The sequence below is a fragment of the Bos taurus genome, chromosome 2, assembly GCF_002263795.3.
Source record: "Bos taurus isolate L1 Dominette 01449 registration number 42190680 breed Hereford chromosome 2, ARS-UCD2.0, whole genome shotgun sequence".
NCBI lineage: Eukaryota > Metazoa > Chordata > Mammalia > Artiodactyla > Bovidae > Bos > Bos taurus.
In genome coordinates, this window is record NC_037329.1 from 64,744,517 (window position 1) to 64,764,986 (window position 20,470).

At 40.2% G+C, this 20,470-nt stretch overlaps 1 protein-coding gene across 4 annotated transcripts in view; it reads left to right on the forward strand.

Moving 5' to 3' along the window:
• NCKAP5 (NCK associated protein 5) overlaps positions 1-20,470 on the forward strand; it is a 1,102,414-nt gene that overhangs the window by 973,525 nt on the left and 108,419 nt on the right. The gene's annotated exons all lie outside the window — the stretch shown is intronic.

Consider the following 20,470-nt stretch of genomic DNA (forward strand, 5'->3'; position numbering starts at 1 on the left):
GGAAATAGAAGACGTGATAACAGCTCTAGGCCATCTTGGACGTTTGCAAAATTAATTGTTCCTTGGGCTCTAGAAATAGCTGTGAATGTAAGCATGCTAATTATTTAGTTTTACACAAAACTTCAAAGCATGAAGAGTCATTTTTTCAAATCACATTTGGGTGTATAGACAGTACTGATTGCTGTACTCTGGGGTAGGACGGCCCCACAGATGTCGGTTTCTGTTATCAGTATTCACTACGCCTCTACCTGTTCTTTCCCTGACTACCTTTAGCTGCCAACTCTCAGCATCTCACCACGCCTGGCTCCATGTTGGTGTGTTTTGCAGCTGTTTTTCTAGCTTACCCAGCTCTCTTCTCCCAGCTACAACTTACAGTTTGTCTCAGAGAGTTATTGTACCCCCAAAGTTTAATAAGATTGGCACACTATTGTTATTCTTTTCTGGTGTAATTGGGAATATAAAAATCTTAACAAACAACAAAATGAGTGGAATCTAAATATTTTTATTCCAGAAAGACATCCTGTAGTACAGTTGTCAATGTAAAATGCTTAAATTAGTATCAATACTGATAGTTAGCTAATATGCAAGTTAAATATTATTCAGCAACCTTCAAAAATGGCACTGTGTAAAGCCCCACTGAGTCATCATTTTTCTATAATGAACCATTCTTGGGCTTTTACAGTAACATATATAAAGCTAGAGGCTGCATTTTGTTCAAGAGAGCTATAGTTATCTGGGTACTTTAGACTAGCAATCCTTTAGATCTATACTGTTTGACATGATAGCCAGTAGTCAAGTGTAGTTGAGACTCAACTTAAATTCATTAAAACTACATAAAATTAAAACTGAATTTTTCAGTTGCATTAGCCACTTTTCAAGTGTTCAATGGCCACATATTCTGTATGGCCTGTATGAACATGTCCATCATCACACAAAATTCTTCTGAAAAGTACTGGTTTAGAATACTCTCCTTGGAAGCAAATTTGAACTCTGTTCCTGATAGAGAACTGACTTGGTCTTCACATAATTGTAGACTCATCTCCTCAAACTAGCGGAGATTGATCTGAACAAGCTGCTATTGGCAGCAAGTAACAACAAAACTGACTAGCCATGACTTAAGTAATAAAGTCACTGAATCATCTTATGTAATTAAAAGTCTGAAGGAAGGCAAATGTAAAAGAGGAGCAGCAGCTCATCAGTGCTATCTAAAGCCCTGTTTGTTTGGGTTTTTTGGTCCACATCCTTGTCACTTCTGGTTGAAAATTGATTCCTACCACTCTAGGCATCCCAGCTATATTCAGGACACAAAGTGTAAGGAAAAGTAAAAACTTTTCAGAATCCTCCCCACTGTAGACTTAATATTACATGTCATCAATGAGAACCAGATCCTAAAGCCAATCCTAGGTGCACAGGAAGCTGGGAAAGTCAGTATGTTGCCTCCCAGCCCCTATTGCATGAGATAGCAGAGAGAAGAGGGGTGAAATGTTCTCTGAGTTCGACAATCAATAAGACAATCAATAATATTACCACAGGCCTTTTAAAAAGTTCATCCATTTCAAGACTGAGTGACAGTCTACAAATCAAGTGGTTATTTATTTTTATTGCACAAAAATGACTGAAAAAATATTTTAGCACCCGAAAATCCCCAAGTTCTTCATTTTGTCTAAGCTAAGTCTTATCACGTATCTTCCCAATATTTACAACCATCGTATATTTCCAATTTTCTCAGAAACTGAGCAAATCTAAATATGGTCTTAAAACCAAACAGCTGCTAATATCTTTGACAAAGAACAACAATCAGAAAATCTGTGAAACTGAATGTTTATATTTCTGTGGTTAAGGATAATCATGTCAGTTTAATCAAAATGGTATGAGTTGATTACAAAACAAGACATTGTTAACTTGCTCTATATTGAAATTCAAGATTCATGAATGAAGTAATACAACTAGATTTTTTCTTTAAAATTGCCCTAATAAATATCATACTTTCATGTTAATAAGCAACAAGCAAATGACCATACTAGCCTAATAGAAGTATTAACATGAATGATCACAAACACCAATTGTTCTTTCTTGCTGTTTAACAGATTCACCCAGTGTATTATGCTAATTATCTAATAAGATTAAGTGATCAGTAGGAATTCAAATAACATTACCTCATATTAAAAACATCAGCTAATGATAGCATCAAAAATAATCTCCTAAGAAGAGACAGAGGATTTGGAAATTCCTTTAAAGAGGAAGAGATGTCTTTTGAAGAATTTGAGGAAGAAGCGAAGCAGAATTAAATGATAACCAAGAAATCAAGGCTGCATGGTAAACTCTTGTGAAGTGAAAGATGTGTGGTATTTCCCCAAATCTAAAAGAGTTGTTATGGAGTGAAGTTTGCATGCTCAACACACAGTGAGGCCGACAAGGCGAAACATCCGAGTTTGGAGCAGAGAAAGGTTTATTCCAAGGCCCTGGGTTTCTTGTGCCTAATAAGACCCCAAACTCCTGGATGGGTTTCAGCAAAGCACTTTTAAGGGCCAAGAGAGGGAGAGGGAGGGCTGTGGTTAGTTGTTGCAGACTTCTTGGTCTTGGAATCAAGACCGAGACTGACTTTGTTCTTGCAGCTGTCCACATAGGTCAGATCACAGTATTCCTTTTAAACCTCCAATAAGACAAATATTATTCTCTGTTCTGCAACATTTTATCTCTGTATGATTGGACCCTAAAAGGTCAGAGTCGTGAGAATAGGCAATTCTATATATTTCAAGGTATAGGTAACTGTGCTTTTATAGAAGGTGCAGAGCCAGCATGACTAAGCTTGAGAAAAAGAACGGGCCTAATATGGAGTCAGATTTGTTCTTCCCTGTTACAGAGTTACAAAGAATAATTTGTCCAGTAGCACAGTGGGCAAATGTTCCAGTGCCTCATTGTGGAACACAATTTGTTTACTCTCCCTTATTGGCTACGTATACTCCTAGTCTCTTCTAAAGGACCCCTTCTGTCTCCCACTACCAGAGGAGAGTGTGACACGGGATGTGGTCTAGTTCTGAGTATCTTGAGGATCAAGTTTTCTTTGTTTAGCTCTGTGAAGTTGCCTTGGTGCTGTCCTCCCCAACTCAGTAACTGCCTCCAAGAGCTTTTCTATTGTCCTTCTTCATCACTCCCAAATAGTCTTACAGCAGCTAATATATTAGCAGGAGGATTATGGATGCTCAGTAAGCACCCACTTTGACTTACTTAACAGACCATGCTGCTGCTGCTGTCACTTCAGTCGTGTCCGACTCTGTGCGACCCCATAGACGGCAGCCCACCAGGCTCCCCCATCCCTGGGATTCTCCAGGCAAGAACACTGGAGTGGGTTGCCATTTCCTTCTCCAATGCATGAAAGTGAAAAGTGAAAGTGAAGCCGCTCAGTCATGTCCGACCCTCAGTGACCCCATGGACTGCAGCCTACCAGCCTCCTCCGTTCATGGGATTTTCCAGGCAAGAGTACTGGAGTGCATCACTTTATTTCCATTTCCCCAAGGTGTCTTGCTTTCTTATTCCTTGTTTCCATATAAACTTTAGGTGTCTAATCTGGTAAACTTACGCATGTCCGTAAGTTAGATTAAACAGCTATTTTTTTTTTTTCAGATGATGTATTTGCATTATAACAGGGACTCAAGAAAAATTTTACCTCTAGTTAAGAGGAACTCTGGGGAAGTAACATTTCAGGCACACACTGATTTAAGCAAATTATAGGGTGAAGAAGAAAGGACAGGAATTAACCTGACTTCAGACAATGAAGAGTACAAGAAGCAGTGTAGCGAGGAAATGAGTTATTTTGCTGAATATAACCCTACTTTGCGTAATGGCCTGCCTGAAAGTGAAGAAATAAGACAAGGCCACGCTGAACCAAATAGAGAAGATTTGAATCTCCTGGTGCAATGGCCATTCTTACCTCTGTAGCACACAGAACTTGCTCTTGTAAGTTCTTACTGTCCAACCATAAAGTACCTAATCCATGGTAGTAATGTGTCTGGTCTGGAGTCTGGTAGAAATAGAAGGGATAAAAGAGTCAAATGATTTATAGTTATCATTGTTGAGGAATCTTTACACCAGATTGCAATGAAGGGCAGCAAATGCAGCATCTCTTTTATGCAGTAGAAAAGAGAAGACCTGACCTGTTGTTGATATATCTGTATCTGTGGTTCTTCAAGTGATAGGGAGGGTCTCACAGATTCTTGAATCAAGTACCTCAGTTACCTGGAGAACAAGAACACAAGCCTAGATATTTATCTCATCTGAATGGAAAGAACTCCAAAATCTGTTCAATACTTTATTGTATTAAAGTCCTAATGTGATTTGTTTAGGAGCTTCTCGGATGGAACAGCAGTAAAGAATCCTCCTGCTAATGCAGGAGACACAGACACAATTTCGATTCCTGGGTCGGGAAGACCCACTAGAGTAGGAAATGGCAACCCACTCCAGTATGCCTGCCTGGAAGATCCCATAGACAGAGGAGCCTGGCGGGCTGCAGTCCATGGGGTCCCAAAGAGTGGGACACGACTGTGCGACTGAGCACACACACACAGTATGGTCAATGGTGGTTGTCCATACATGGATTATACAGTTTCAGTTAGCTAGTTCACAGTTATTTTTCAATCCAAGACTGGATTTCCCTAATTGTTAGCACCAGTAGGATTAGGTTCATATGGGAGGGAAAGAAACTCAAATTACAGTAATTTATTCGAATAAGAACAGAAATTTCTTTCTGTCACACATGACAGGCCACAGGGAGGTGGGTCAGGCTGATGGCACAGTCTCAGCCTCCTCCTTTTTCATTTCTCTGCTTCATATGGTTTCCATTCCCAAGGCCACTTTCTGGCTCAAGAGGACTGTTAAAAAACCATCCTTTATGTCCACTTTCCAACCCACAGGAAGGAAGAGCGATGAGGAAGGATATGGTCCATCCCTTTAAGAATACTTCCCATTGCTTGACCCGTCCTTTGGGTAGCACTCCATTGGCTGGCACTTAGTCACACAGGAGAAGAAACATTAATCCAGGCAGGAGGACATAGGTCCAGAAAAACAAACTAAAAATAAATGGAGGTTCTCGTAACTCTGGAAGAAAAAGACAATGAATATTAGAGGACATGTAGCAATCTAACCTGCTGCTTGCCCCCTACCAAGGTTATCTTCTTGATAGTAACAAATAAATTTTCGCTGTCATTTAAGAAGACCATAGGAAAATAAATTTGAAGAGTTGTTGGGAAAGATGTAATTAATTTCAATGATTTATGCTAGTTTTGCATGATCTAAACTACCACTGGTCTCTATTTGTACACTTCACTTTGACTAACTTTTTGAGGAAATGTATTGAACTTTAATTAGTTTGCCACCACCATATTTATGACCATATCACTGGTTAGCCACAAAGTTTAGAGGTTCAAATAAATTTTCTATGGAGTACAGTGCAGCTAGAATTTTCCTTTCTCTAAAATTAAAACCAGCAGGGCACCAGGGCTTCCAGTACTGTAGCTGCCAATCAATTAAACTCCTTGATAATTATCTGTCTTATTTCAAGACTATTACTAATTTTCCCCACTGAGAAAATTTGAAAAAGTTTAGAAATTTAATGTAAAGGGAATGACTTTCATAGTACAAATTAAAATATCTCAGAAAGTTGATCAGATTTTCACAGCTTTTTGAGTGGAAGACCATTTGAGTCAAATGGCACATTTTGAATAGCATGCTGATATGTGTAGGCTTAACTGTAGAAAGAGTGAGCTGCTGATCATCAAAACAAACGTGAGGGGGAAGTATAAAGGTTCTCAATAGCAATTTTGATAGATAATGTTCTGTTGACTAGTAACAGATTGGTTCTGAACTGGAAACTGCATGGATAGTGGTGACTATGGATGAGGAATAGGGAGGAGTGATTTTACATAATTTAAATTGTTAATACTTCCCAGGATGTTAATATTTCTGCATTTCCAAATATTACAAATGGCATTTCAGAGATATTACAGAGTAATAGCTTGGCCGTGGAAGCTTCTATTGTGGCTGCACTGAGTTCGTCCATTTATATTGACAAGCAACAAACTTCCAAGGGAAAGCTTTGCATCTGGAAGCCTGAAATATAAATCCCACGTGTCATGAAGGTAGACTCATGGAAACAGAACCATGTGGTTCCTTCTGGTTAAAAATGACTGAAAATAGTAGTATCAAGTCCCATCCATTGAGTATCTCTTTTTTTTACCAAGCCCTATGCTTAGAACATTACCTGTAATCCTTGTTTCACTCTCTTGTGGCTAGTTCTCTGGTTTTGTCATCTATACACTTGCTCCTTGAGTGCTTCTCTCTAAATACCAGAGGTAATCATGAATGAGGCTTTGGTGGAGAGTTCTGTATTGGTGGTGGTGTTCAGTCACTCAGTCGTGGAGAACTCTGCAACCCCACGGAATGCAGCACACCATATTTCCCTGTCCTTCACCATCTCCCAGAGCTTGCTCAAACTCATATCCATCGAGCCTGTGAGGCCATCCACCATCTCATCCTCTGTCATCCCCATCTCCTCCTGCCTTCAATCTTTCTAAGCATCCAGGTCTTTTCTCATGAATCAGCTCTTTGCATCAGGTGGCCAAAGTACTGGAGCTTCAGCTTCAGCATCAGTCCTTCCAAAGAATATTCAGGACTGATTTCCTATAGGATTGACTGGTTTGACCTCCGTATAGTCCAAGGGACTCTCAAGAGTTTTCTCCAACACCACAGTTCAAAAGCATCAATTCTTCGGCACTCAGCCTTCTTTGTGGTCCAACTATCACATCCACACACGACTACTGAAAAAAACCATAGCTTTGCCTATATGGACCTTTGTTGGTAAAGTAATGTCTCTGCTTTTAATATGCTGTCTAGGTTGGTCATAACTTTTCTTCCAAGGAGCAAGCGTCTTTTAATGTCACGGCTGCAGTTACCATCTGCAGGGATTTTGGAGCCCAAGAAAATAAAGTCTCTCACTATTTCCATTGTTTCCCCATGTATTTCCCATGAAGTGATGGGAATGGATGCCATAATCTTTGTTTTTTTAATGTTAGTTTTAAGCCAGCTTTTTCACTCTCCTCTTTCACTTTCATCAAGAGTCTCTTTAGTTCCTCTTCACTTTCTTCCATAAGTGTGGTGTCATCTGCATATCTGAGGTTGTTGATATTTCTCTTGGCAATCTGGATTCCAGCTTGTGCTTCCTCCAGCCCAGCATTTCGCATGATGTACTCTGCATACAAGTTAAATAAACAGGGTGACAATATGCAGCCTTGACGTACTCCTTTCCCAAATTGGAACCAGTCTAGTGTTCCATGTCCAGTTTTAACCGTTGCTTCTTCACCCGCATACAGGTTTCTCAGGAGGCAGGTAAGGTGATCTGGTATTCCCATCTCTTTAATAATTCTCCACAGTTTGTTGTGATCCACACAGTCAAAGGCTTTAGCATAGTCAAAGAAGCAGAAGTAGATGTTTTTCTGGAATTCTCTAGCTTTTTCTATGATCCAGAGAATGTTGGCAATTTGATCTCTGGTTCTTCTGCCTTTTCTAAATCCAGCTTAAACATCTGAAGGTTCTCAGTTCATGTACTGTTGAAGCCTCCTTAGGAGAATCTTGAGCATTATTTTGCTAGTGTGTAAGATGAGTGCAATTGTGCAGTAGTTTGAACATTCTTTGGCATTGCCTTTCTTTGGGATTGGAATGAAAACTGACCTTTCCAGTCCTGTTGCCACTGCTTAGTTTTTCAAATTTGCTGTCATATTGAGTGCAGCAATTCCACAGCATCATCTTTTAGGATTTGAAATAGCTCAGCTGGAATTCCAGCACCTCCAGTAGGTTTGTTCACGGTGATGCTTCCAAAGGCCCATGTGACTTCACGCTCCAGGATGTCTGGCTCTAGGTGAGTGATCACACTAACGTGGTTATCTGGGTCATGAAGATCTTTTTTGTATAGTCCTTCTGTGTATTATTGCTACCTCTTCTTAATATCTTCTGCTTCTGTTAGGTCCATGCCATGTCTGTCCTTTATTGTGCCCATCTTTGCATGAAATGTTCCCTTGGTATCTCTAATTTTCTTGAAGAGATCTCTAGTCTTCCCATTCTATTGTTTTCCTCTATTTCTTCACATTTTTCACTTTGGAAGGCTGTCTTAGCTCTCTTTGCTATTCTTTGGAACTCTGCATTCAAATGGATATATCTTTCCTTTTCTCCTTTGCCTTTAGCTTCTCTTCTTTTCTCAGCTATTTGTAAGGCCTCCTCAGAAAACCATTTTTCCTTTTTCATTTCTTTTTCTTGGGGATGGTTTTGATCATTTCTCCTGTACAATGTTATGAACCTCTTTCCATAGTTCTTCAGGCACTCTATCAGATCTAATCCTTTGAACATATTTGTCATTTCCACTGTATAATCATAAGGGATATAATTTAGGTCATACCTTAATGGCCTAATGGTTTTCCCTACCTTCTTCAATTCAAGTCTGAGTTTGGCAGTAAGGAGTTCATGATCTGAGCCACAGTCAGCTCCTGGTCTTGTTTTTGCTGACTGTATAGAGCTTCTCCATTTTCAGCTGCAAAGAATATAGTCAATCTGGTTTCAGTAATGACCATCTGGTGATGTTCATGTGTATTCTCTTGTGTTGTTGGAAGAGGGTGTTTGCTATGATCAGTGTGTTCTCTTGGCAAAACTCTATTAGCCTTTGCCCTGCTTCATTTTGTACTCCAAGATCAAACTTGCCTTTTACTCCAGATATATCTTGACTTCCTACTTTTTCATTCCAGTCCCCTATGATGAAAAAGACATCTTTTTTTGGTATTAATTCTAGAAGATAGGTCTTCGTAGAACCATTCAACTTCGGCTTCTTCAGCAATAGAGGTTGGGGCATACACTTGGATTACTATGATATTGAATGGTTTCCCTTGGAAATGAACAGCGATCATTCTGTCATCTCATTTTTGAGATTGCATCCAAGTACTGCATTTTGGACTCTTTTGTTGACTATGAGGGCTACTCCATTTCTTCTAAGGGGTTCTTTCCCACAGTGGTAGATATAATGGTCATCTGAATTAAATTCACCCATTCCAATCCATTTTAGTTCACTGATTCCTAAAATGTTGATGTTCACTCTTGCCATCTCCTGTTTGAACACTTCCAATTGACCTTGATTCATGGACCTAACATTCCAGGTTCCTATGCAATATTGTTCTTTACAGCATCAGACTTTACTTTCACCACCAGACACATGCACAACTGTGCATTGTTTCCACTTTGGCCCAGCCTCTTCATTCCTTCTGGAGCTGTTTCTCCACTCTTCTCCAGGGACATATTGGGCACCTACCAACCTAGGGAGTTCATCTTTCAGTGCCAGATTTTTTTGCCTTTTCATACTGTTCAGGGGGTTCTCAAGGCAAGAATACTGAATTTGTGAGCATGTTGGTAGGCTATATCAGTCACTCAGTAGTGTTCAATTCTTTGCAACCCAATAGACTGTAGCCCACCAGGCTTCTCTGTCCATGAAATTTTCCTGCCAAGAATCCTGGAGTGGGTTGCCATTTCCTCCTCCAGGGGATCTTCCTGGCCCAGGAATAAAACCCTTGTCTCCTGCATTGGCAGGCATATTTACCATTGAACCATCTGGAAAGCCAGTTTGTCAGCATACCAGATCATAGTTTATGACTCCCCCTCTTATGTTTCTTTTTTTTTTTTTTCCACTAGAGAGAGAGAGAGAGCTGTAGACTTTGAGTTGAAAGTGTGATTTTTTTTACTGCTATAAAATATTTCTTCTATAGATTGCACCAGTGAGCTGAGTTCTGTGTAGTTCAACAAGCCTGTATTGAGCATCTTCTTCCAGCCATGTCCTATGTTAGAGGTTGGAGATACGGAGGTGAATGAGACATAGAACACACTCTATGAACTCCAGTCAAGTAAGGAAACAGAGAAGCAAACAAATAATTCTGATACAGTATGGTCACAAATAAGATGAAAGCATGCTCTTCATACATATGCATTTAGTGCATTGGGCAGCATGTCAAGACCCTCTTTGGTGAAGCCAGGCATTCTGGTGTCCATCTGTAAGGAAAAGATAAGAGTGAGGGTAAGATACTGAATTTTAAGAGCATTTGCCATTTATACCAGTGGTTCCCAAACTCAAATCACAAGGTCTAGGGAGGAGAGCCAGTCATTAGTATGTACATCCCCAGGTGATGCCAGTGTGTGCAGCAAAGTTTGGGAACCACTTTCCTAAGGAGTAGGATTTCATCAGCAAAGGGGAGAGAGATATTCTTAAACTCGAGGTAAACAGCATATTCAAAGACCTGGGCATAGGAATATGGCACACCATAGGGAAGGGAGTCAACAAATGACCAGCTTGGCTAGAGTAGAGGGTAAGTTCTAAGGATGAAGTACAGATAGAAGCGCTTTTGTAGGATGGGACCAGATTATGGGAAACTTGAAAGCCAAGCCTACATGTTTGAATTTAATCCTACAGACAACACACAGACAGTGGGAAAAAAAATTTAAAGACCAACACGGTAAGAAGTGGCCATCCAATCACTATGATGCTCATGCTTTGACTTTCAAAACAAAAATATGTCTTCATTTTCTCTCCCTTAGCCTTGGACCAGCCAAATATACATCCTGTTTTCTCACAAGGGATATGCCATGATGAGTAGAGTTATATAGTCATGTAAAAGGATGGACTGCCAAGGTTACTACAGAGTTGCTCCAAAAGAACTCTCCTGGAAATCTATCAGGGTAGGAAATGTATTAGGATATTTATTACATAAATATCATACCCACTGAGTGCAAGTGCTCAAGTCTCTTATTATATAATACAGCTGGTGTTTGGGAAGGGTACCCACTGAGTGTCACTGACTGATAACCTCAATGAGTCTCTCAGATTAGCACCAGCAAGACCCTAGAGAAGTGAGCCCTGAGGCTTGTCCATCCTCCTGCCAGGGAACTGAGAAGCACAAGAAGGCATGCGTGGGTGTTTAGGAGAGGTAAGGATGGTGCTCTTCCTACAGGGATCCCAGCTGCCAGGGCAGAGGCAGACATGAAGCCCCAGGGGGTGGCACAGGCTAGTAGGGCAAAAGATCCCACAGAACAGGTGATAAGTGGGCATGTTAAATAAGTTTCGTCTTTTTTCTCCCATGTTTTTTCCAAGGCCTGTTGCTGTAGAGGCCCCATGTCTGGGGAATCAGAAATAGCCGTATAGTTCCCTCAGTTTCTTGTTGTTGTTCAGTCATTAAGTTGTGTCTGACTCTCTGCATCCCCATGAACTACAGCACACCAGCCTTCCTTGTCCTCTACTATCTCCTGAAATTTGCTCAGATTCATGTCCACTGAGTGCAATTGCTATATATACCCAGAAGTGGAATTGCTAAACCACATGATAGCTCTGTTGTATTTGGAAATAAAATCACTATCTCAAAGAGGTAGCTGGACCCCTAGGTTCACTGCAGCATTATTCACAATAGCCAAGGTAGTATTGATCTGTTGATAGATGAACGAATAAAGGATTTGTGGTATGTGTGTGTGTGTAGATGTGTGTGTGCACGTATGTATAGTTTTATAGCCTTCAGTTTACTTGTAGAGCCTTACCACACTATTGTTTCGTTTTCGCTCACTGTACAAATAGAATCATACTGTAAATATTCTACTAGGTTGGCAACGTTGTTTTTGGAATGAATTGGTGATGGTCCCTGCAGTTGTAGTTCATTCATTTTCATAGTTGTATAGTCTTCCATAGCAGAGAAATTTCAGATTTTATTTATTCTTTCTAATGTTAATAAACATTTGGGTTGTTTTCCATTTTTTGCTATTATGACAGTGTTGCTAGTGTCACTGTGATGCATATTCCCTGACATACTTACCGAGGGTTTTTCTAGGTATGCATAGTAATAACTTTTTACGTCATAAACCAGTACACCTCTGCATGTGTACCTATACATAACTGTAATCCAATGTTATATTCTTTTTTGCTAATTTGAAAACCACAGTAAATTACTAAGTAGCATGAAATCCAACAATGGGTTTCCTTACGGAGGGGAAGTGGTGGGAGAAGGATGTAGTGGAAGGGGTTCAAGAGTGGCTTAAAAACACTGAGTTGTTGACCTTAGAGTTGGGATGGATTCATCTCATCACAGGGCTCCTTAAGAGTGAGAGGAGGAATCAGAAGAGGGCCAGAGAAAAAGCTGTATCAACAGAAACAGGGTCAAGAAGGTGCATTCATAATAAAAGAGATGCATTCATAATAAAAGAAACCCATATTAATGGGATCTGAGTCAAACTCAGATCCCTTTTTTTTTTTAATTTATCACATTGGAAAAGCTTAAAAAGTTTGAAGACAAAAACTTTGTTGGCAAGGATGTGAGGAAAAAGGCATCATATACTACAGATGAGAGGGTGCTAGTACAAGCTCTATGGATAAGTTTGCAATATCTAATAAAAGTCACACTTATTTAATGCTGTTAAATAGAAATTCCAATCAAATAATTTATCCTACAGACATACTTGCCCATATGAGAAATAATGCATGCACTGAAACGTTGTTTATAGTAATAGGAAAAAGTCACGAATGAACCAAATGTTCATTAGTATGGTACTAGTTAAATGTATTCTGATAAAGGAATATAATATAGTTGTAAAAAAGAAATAAGGGGGACTTCCCTGGTGGTCTGGTGGTTAAGACTTCACCTTCCAATGTAGGGGGTGCAGATTCAGTCCCTGGTAGGGGAGCTAAGATCCCACATGCCTGGGGACCAAAAACCCAAAATTTAAAACACAGCACTATTATAACAAATTCAGTAAAGACTTTAAAAATGGTCCACATCAAAAAAAAAAAAAAACTTTAAAACCAAAGAAGGGAGATCTTTACTGATATGAAACAATTTCTGAGATATGTTATTAAATGAGAAGAGCAAGGAACAGAATAGTACCTATAGTATGCTTGAATTTTTAAAAAGTAAAAAGGACTATAACACACAGACATACATAGTTTTTCAAAAGCTAAATGCAAGTGTGAATATGATTTTGTACATGTACACACACGTAATTGTTGGCATGAATAAAACTAATAAAACACAAGAGGCCAGTACTGTTGATTGCCCCAAAGCAGACCTGGGTTTAAAGAACACAAAATGAAAGAATGTTTTCAATATGTGCTGTTTTGTGTCTTTTTAATTTTGCAGTCTTATAGTACCTTTTTAAAACATAAAATGTAAATTAAAGATTGTGCCTTAAAAAAAAAAAACTGAGAGTTAAGATGCATGTATGTATTCTTTTACAGTCGTGGTGATTTAAATGTAACTATTTGCTGTATATACTCTTGTGTTCATAGAGTTCATATTTGTTTTTAAAAGATAAAAAGCAAAGTACAGTCTGAAACAAAGCACGTGTATGGGCTGAATGGGACTTCCTTTTGCCTGGCTGACCTAGATCATCCATCCCCCACCTTCCACACTCTTCCTGTCTGCCCTCTGACCAGCTCATTAGCATCTACAGAAGAGAGGTCAGCCAAGAGAAGAAAGAGCAGGAAAGGACACATCCCTGACCACCCATAGAAAGTTACATCATCAATTCTGAAGCCCATCAGGTGTCTGAGGAGTAAGTTAAAGGTGTCTGAGGAGTAAGAGGTTGTGGACAACTCTTGAATCTTAATCTCTTTGTTCTCCATGTTACCACAGATAATTCTGGGTTGATTAGATGTTATAGATAGGTTGAACTGTCAGTGCCATCAGTGCTGTTGAAATCAGCAGTCCTTCTTAATCTTAAAGATAATAATAAAAAAAAAAAAATTAGTAACTGAGAAGCAGCAGTGATTAAAAAAAAAAAAAAAACTTTTGCCAGACAGGCATTTGTAGCTTTTCAGAAGTCTGTAGTCAAGCTGGGAAGGAAGACACTTTCTTGACTCTAAGAACTCAATCACAGATACTTAGTGAAAAACCATCTCAGTTAAGGTGATCTCTATACTCTGTCCACCAGGATTCCCTATGATGTGTCTATTAAGTTTGACACATTCAAGTAAATACCTTAGCTTGAGACAGGTGTAAAGTGCTAGATCAGGTGAGGGCTATGGCAAATTGTGGTGGCAGAAATTGAGTTGTGTAATGAAACATGCAACTGAGGGGAAAAAAGGTGGAAGGGTGATCTTGGGAACAGAATGCTCTTGACTTGAATGAATCCTTAAGAAAGGTGCTAAGTTGCTTCAGTCATGTCTGACTCTTTGCGACCCTATGGACCATAGCCCTCCAGATTTGTCTATGGGGTTCTCCAGGCAAAAATACTGGAGTGGTTTGCCATTTTCTCCTCCAGAGGATCTTCCCAACCCAGGGATCAGACCTGCATCTCTTAAGTGTCCTGCATTGGCAGGCAGGTTCTTTACCACTAGCACCACCTGGGAAGCCCAGAGAAAAAGGAAAATGAAGGTAAAGAAAGGAAAGCATTGCCATCAATCTGTTACAGCACAGGGCAGATCTGGGCACTTTTTAATGTCACAGGCATGCAACTGGGGTGTAACTGCTTCAGAAGAAACACCTTCATTTTTGAAAATGGCCTGAGAAAATAACTCATCAATGTCAGTCTTAATTTTGTTCATCAGCCCATTGATAGAATTTGAGAAGAGTCATTTAGCAATCTTCTTATCAGCGATACAGTGCCTGCTCTTCTCATTTTGCACAGGATCAGATAAAAGGATGATGTTTGCTTTATCTTTGCTTCACCACCCTGGTGCTGCTGCTAAAAGCTTTTCAGGAAGTGGGGAAGAATGAGCTGAGAGGTTACCAGGTTATGAAACATTGTCACAGCCAAGCCAGGAGCATTGAATCAATTTCCAATATGTTTCTTATGTAGCTAAAACCTATACTCTGGAGATGTTATTGTTTGATTATAAAAGCATGAGAAATTTGAAGAGAGACTTTCTTGCCACTGTGATAAACAGTCTCTGCCTGTAACTCGATTGTGTCAACTCCCAGATGGAGGGGAAAATGCTTTAAGGTGACTTTCTGCCCATTTGAAACTCATCCGTGCGTTCTGCCTTCAGAGCCCACTCGGAAGGAATTCTGTGTGTATGAGAACGCATTTGGAGTGGGTAGCCACTGCCCTGCTTTCAAATGAGTGGATCGCATTTCCAAAGGTGTCATTTCCCCTTCCTTTTGACCCAGTCATCAAAATGTTTCCAAAAGTATGTGCATATTATTCTTCTTTACAATAGGTCTCTTTTCTGTGTAATTCATAATTTAAAAAATGAAAGTACTTCCCTCATGCTGAGTTACATACAATTGAATCTGATTTTAAAAAAGAGGAAAAAATTGATAAGGAGGAGGCGGGTGGGATCCAAAGTCCAGTTTGGGATTTTATGACTTAGTGCACAATGCTGCCTCTCTCTGTTTCTATAATCATCGAATTAAGGGCTTAGATGCTCTCTAATGTTTTTTTTCTTGTCCAGAGTTCCCACATTCTGAGGAGGAGGGTATGCCTGAACTCGCACATACCCATCCACGTCAAGTTCCCACCTCCCATGAATCTATAGGAAAGTGGGTTTCAATCCCAGGATCTAAGCAAACTAGAAAAGTTGCAAAGCATATCTAGCGATTTCTGGGCAGGCCTCAGACCCCCTTCGTAACAGTAGCGTCACCACCGGGTATTTGCTTAGACTTTTGCATCTTTGAGAGTGCTTCACTGGTCTCCTCAACAGAGTCTCCCAGTCTGGGGTTGGCAGTCACATAAGGCAATCTCCATTTCCCCCTTTGCCACCTAACAGATACTGTGACCGTGAGTAAGTTCCTTCCTTACTTGAGTAAACCTCCTTCCCTCATGTGCCAAATGGAGAGCATAGCAAGACCTACTCTGAAGTATTGTTGAGAGCTTTGAGTTTTTACATGTGAGTGCTTGACACCAGGACAGGGGTTAGTAAGAGCTCCACTGTTGGTCTTCCTTGTTATTAAGAAGGTGAGGAAGAAGTGTGGGTGGTGTGGATATCAGCTTTCTCTCTCCCTCGCTCCCTCCCTTCCTTCTAGTTGTACTCATAGCTGTGATTCATTACAGTGAAAGGATACACAGCAAAGAAACGGCCCATGGGACAGCATCGGGAGGTAACAGTGCCCAGAGTTTTCTTCCTGGAAGTCACACAGGACACGCTCAGCTCCCCCAGTGACAAGCGATGACAATGCATGCAAAATGCTAACTACCTGAGTTGGTGAGAGACTCAGAGCCCAGTTTTTACAGTCACCGTCTTGCCTCATGCCTTCAAAACCCCAGTTCCCCAGAAGGGAAACTATTATTCAGCATAAACCACATTGTTCGCATGAAACATTCAGGCCCAGTAACTCTTATCTGTTAGGATGGTGGGAACTCTCTCAAAATGCAGGCTCCCAGGTGCTAGTAAAGGGTCCACCTTACTCACAGGCCTTTCTAAGGGTGAGTACTCTCAGGCTTGTTCTGATAACTCGTCTGTACACAATCCATCACCTTGGCCCTGTCCAAAGCATCCTTATGGCAAAATTTTTATCAGTTGGACTCCCTTACAGTAGAGTGAGACCAAACTGTAATTTTGACTTCAGCTTTTCCCTTTGGGGCTCCTGAACTAAGTTGATTTTGACTTGAATGACCTGACCTGTCCAGGGCTGAGGCCAGCATGAAAGTCACTGATAAGACTTACAGGAAGAGCTTTCCCATGCACAGTCCTTGTTACTTCTTTTAACAAGAATTTTCCTATCATGAGGACTTCCCTGGTGGCTCAGATGGTAAAGCGTCTGCCTACAATATGGGAGACCCAGGTTCAATCCCTGGGTCGGGAAGATCCCCTGGAGAAGGAAATGGTAACCCACTCTAGTATTCTTGCCTGGAAAATCCCATGGATGGAAGAGCCTGGTAGGCTACAGTCTATGGGGTCGCAAAGAGTCGGACACGACTGAGCGACTTTCTTTCTTTCTGTCCTATCATGAAGGCCCTCCAAACAGGGTATTCATTGTTCGGATGGTACAGGTTAGCAGATCCCAATGTCGCTTCTCCCCTTGGAGTTTCCATCCCTACAATCCCCAGTCTAGTCTGGAAGAATTCAGTTCAGTCCCTGATTTCAGAAGCATTGCAGCCAGTTCTAAGCAGTCCTGGTCATCTGTAACATCGGGCCACCAGAGTCACAAGTATGAGTGACAGTTGTAAGCATTCTGTTTGGAAAGCACAAGAGCTGGCTCCCTTCACCCTCTTCCAGTTAGTGCTCTCAGGGATGACCTTGGGTGCAGTCGTCAGTGTGAGTTCAGTTCAGTTCAGTTCAGTTCAGTCGCTCAGTCGTGTCCGACTGTTTGCAACCCCATGGACTGCAGCACACCAGGCCTCCCTGTCCATCACCAACTCTCGGAGTTTACTCAGATTCATGTTCATTGAGTTGGTGATGCCATTCAACCATCAAGGCCCTCACAGTATCCTGGAAGCATTGCAGGAGGACCTTTCATTCAGGAAGAGAGGAAAGCTTCCAGTATCAGTTCTGTAAAACGAAGACGTGCCCCTCACCCACCCCCGATCTCCCCAGGTGCCAGGACTTTGATTTCTCCCACTGATACAAAATCAATGCTTCATTCAGTAATTAAAACTTTTTTATGTTTTCTCATCTCTAAATTCTCACCTAGGTGGTTTTTGTTTGTTTGTTGTTTTTTGTCTAGGGAGGTCATATGCAAGAGGGACAAAAGAATTTTCTCAGAAAAATATTGTTTTTAATTGAGGTATAGTTGATTTAGAATGTTGTTTTAAATGTAAAACCTAGTGATTCACTATTTTTATAGATTATACTCCATATGAAGTTATTATAAAATGCTAGTTATATTCCCTTTGGTGTACATTACATCCTTGTATCTTATTTATTTTATGCCTACTAGTACGTACCTCTTATACTCTACCTCTATCTTGGACCTCCTCCAACTTTCTCCCCACTGGTAACCACTAGTTTGTTCTCTGCATCTATTGGTCTGTTTCTGTTTTGTTATAGTCATTCATTTGTTTTATTATTCAGATTCCACATATAAGTGAAAGCAAACAGTAGTTATCTTTTTCCATCTGACTTACTTCACTAAGCATAATACCCTCCAGGTCCATCCACACTGTTGCAAATGGCAAGATTTCATTCTTTTTATGGCTGAGTTGTATTACATTATACGTCTTCTTTGTACATTCATCTGTTGATGGACACTTAAGTTGCTTCCATATCGTGGCTATTATAAATCATGTTTTTTATAAAACACATAAAAATATTTTTATACAATTTAAGCAGACAATTATCATGTTCAGAAATTGATGAATTCAGAATAGGACAAAAACTTGAATTTTAAAATGTTTCAAAATAGGTTTATGTAACCTCTTTTGTCCTGATCATCTATCCGGTGAGCAGCCTAAAAAGCTTCACCTTTCTGTGGATAGCTGCATTTAACAATCAGTCTGCTCAAAAGCTTGTGTTCCAGGGGAAAGGTGAGAGAAGTGGAGTCAGGATCTCAGCCTACTGATGCAAACTGCGTGTAGACTGAATGTCATCTTTATGACTGATGAGGGACATAAGGCGCAAGGAGGCTTCATGGCCATAATTCACAGCAAGGTGATGACAGGATTCATATCGAAGACCATCATGCCTTAAGGGAGGATGGATTTGATCTTAGACGTTCCTGGTCGTAAGTCTCACACATGGAGAGAAAGGCCCAAGATGACCTTCGAGTTCTCCAGCCACGTCTCAAGTGTTACATCCCCACGTACTGCAAATGGACCCGAACCCGCACCTGCTAGCAACCTACTGCTTCCATCCTCTTCCTCCCACCAACCTTTTGCACTGGGATTACACCCATTTGATAAATTCCAGTCTATAAGAAAGAACTAGAGGAAAACCTATAGCTTCTTCGTAGGTAGGGATGAGTCACTTTCATTTTCTGGAACTCAAGCCTCAAGGCACAGCCATAAACCAAGTTCATTCAGTTACTAAATATTTATTAGGCATCAACTCCATTCTGGACATTGTGCTACACCCTAGGGACATAAAAATCGAGAATACACGGGCTCTGGATTACATGAGCTGAGCTGAGCTGATTCTGAACCAGAATCCTTATTTATGTCTTTTTCTTAAAGGTTAGTTTGAGATTGAATCACTGTAATAGTCTCTTGCCTCTTTATTGAACTGTAGAAAAAGGTCAATTTCCCTGACCTGTTTTTTAAAAAAAAAATTTTGTTGGACATTAGTAAAGAAATGTGATGACTATAGACAGGGCTGTCCTTGTAAAATCAAGAGCTTACATACCTTAGTAGCTCATAAATTATGTGGACTTAATCTTCTTGACATGCTGGCAAAGACAAATAATTTCTTTAAAACAGATGGCATGCAGAGCTGTTGTTTAAATGTCAACTCCACTGCTGTTTATTGCCCTACTTCTTTGGGGAGATATTTGCATGTTGGAGTCACCTGGGCACTTGATCTGGAATGCAGAGAAGTTGGAAAGCTTTGCTGAGGATTTCTTCCTATGAAACCTCTTAGATATTACAGTGTGTTATGGCGTTGATATAACTGTGATTTTATTTTTAGTGACAATTAAGCCCATGTGTATTATTTTATTTTAATAGAATAGGAAGATGTATTAATTCTTTTCACTGTTTTTCAAGATTATCATGACATTTGCAACAGTCTAGTTTGGGTCTCCCAGAAGTATACCCTGTGAAAAGGATTCAAGGACAAATGGATTATCAGGAAGTATGGGAGAGACCAATAGAAGTCAGATCACAGTAGGAGAAGTCAGATGGAGAAGAGAACTCAGACAATGAAAAATGTATTATCCTGCCAGCTACCACCAGAACAGACTACATCATTTGCATAGCCCAATGCAAAATAAAATCTAGGTCCCCTGTTCAAAAGTTATTAAAAATTGCAAGATGGTGACTGCAGAGCACAAGGTCCTATATGACCATACAGGTCACACATATACACTGCCAACCCTGAGTGTGTGAATGTGAGAGACAGAAGTTTAATCTCAGAAAAATTCCAGGGTATAGATAATAGCCAGAACATGGAAGCAGCTTCAACGTTCATCAACAGAGGAATGGATAAAGAAGATGTGATACATATATACAATGGAGTATTACTCACCCATAAAAAAGGAATGAAATTGTGCCATTTGCAGAGATATGAATGGACCTAGAGACTGTCATACAGAGTGAAGTAAGTCAGAAAGAGAAAAATACAGTGTTGTTGTTCTTCAGTCCCTTAGTTGTGTCATGTATTAATGCACATATGTGGAATCTATAAAAATGATATAGATGAACTTATTTCCAAGGAAATAGAGATGCAGATATAGAGAACAAATGTATGGATACCAAGGAGGAAAAGGGGAGGTGGGATAGGGATTAGCATATATACACTACTATGTTTGATCCCTGAGCTGGGAAGATCCCCTGAAGGAGGGTGTAGCAGTCCACTCCAGTATTCTTGCCTGGAGAATCC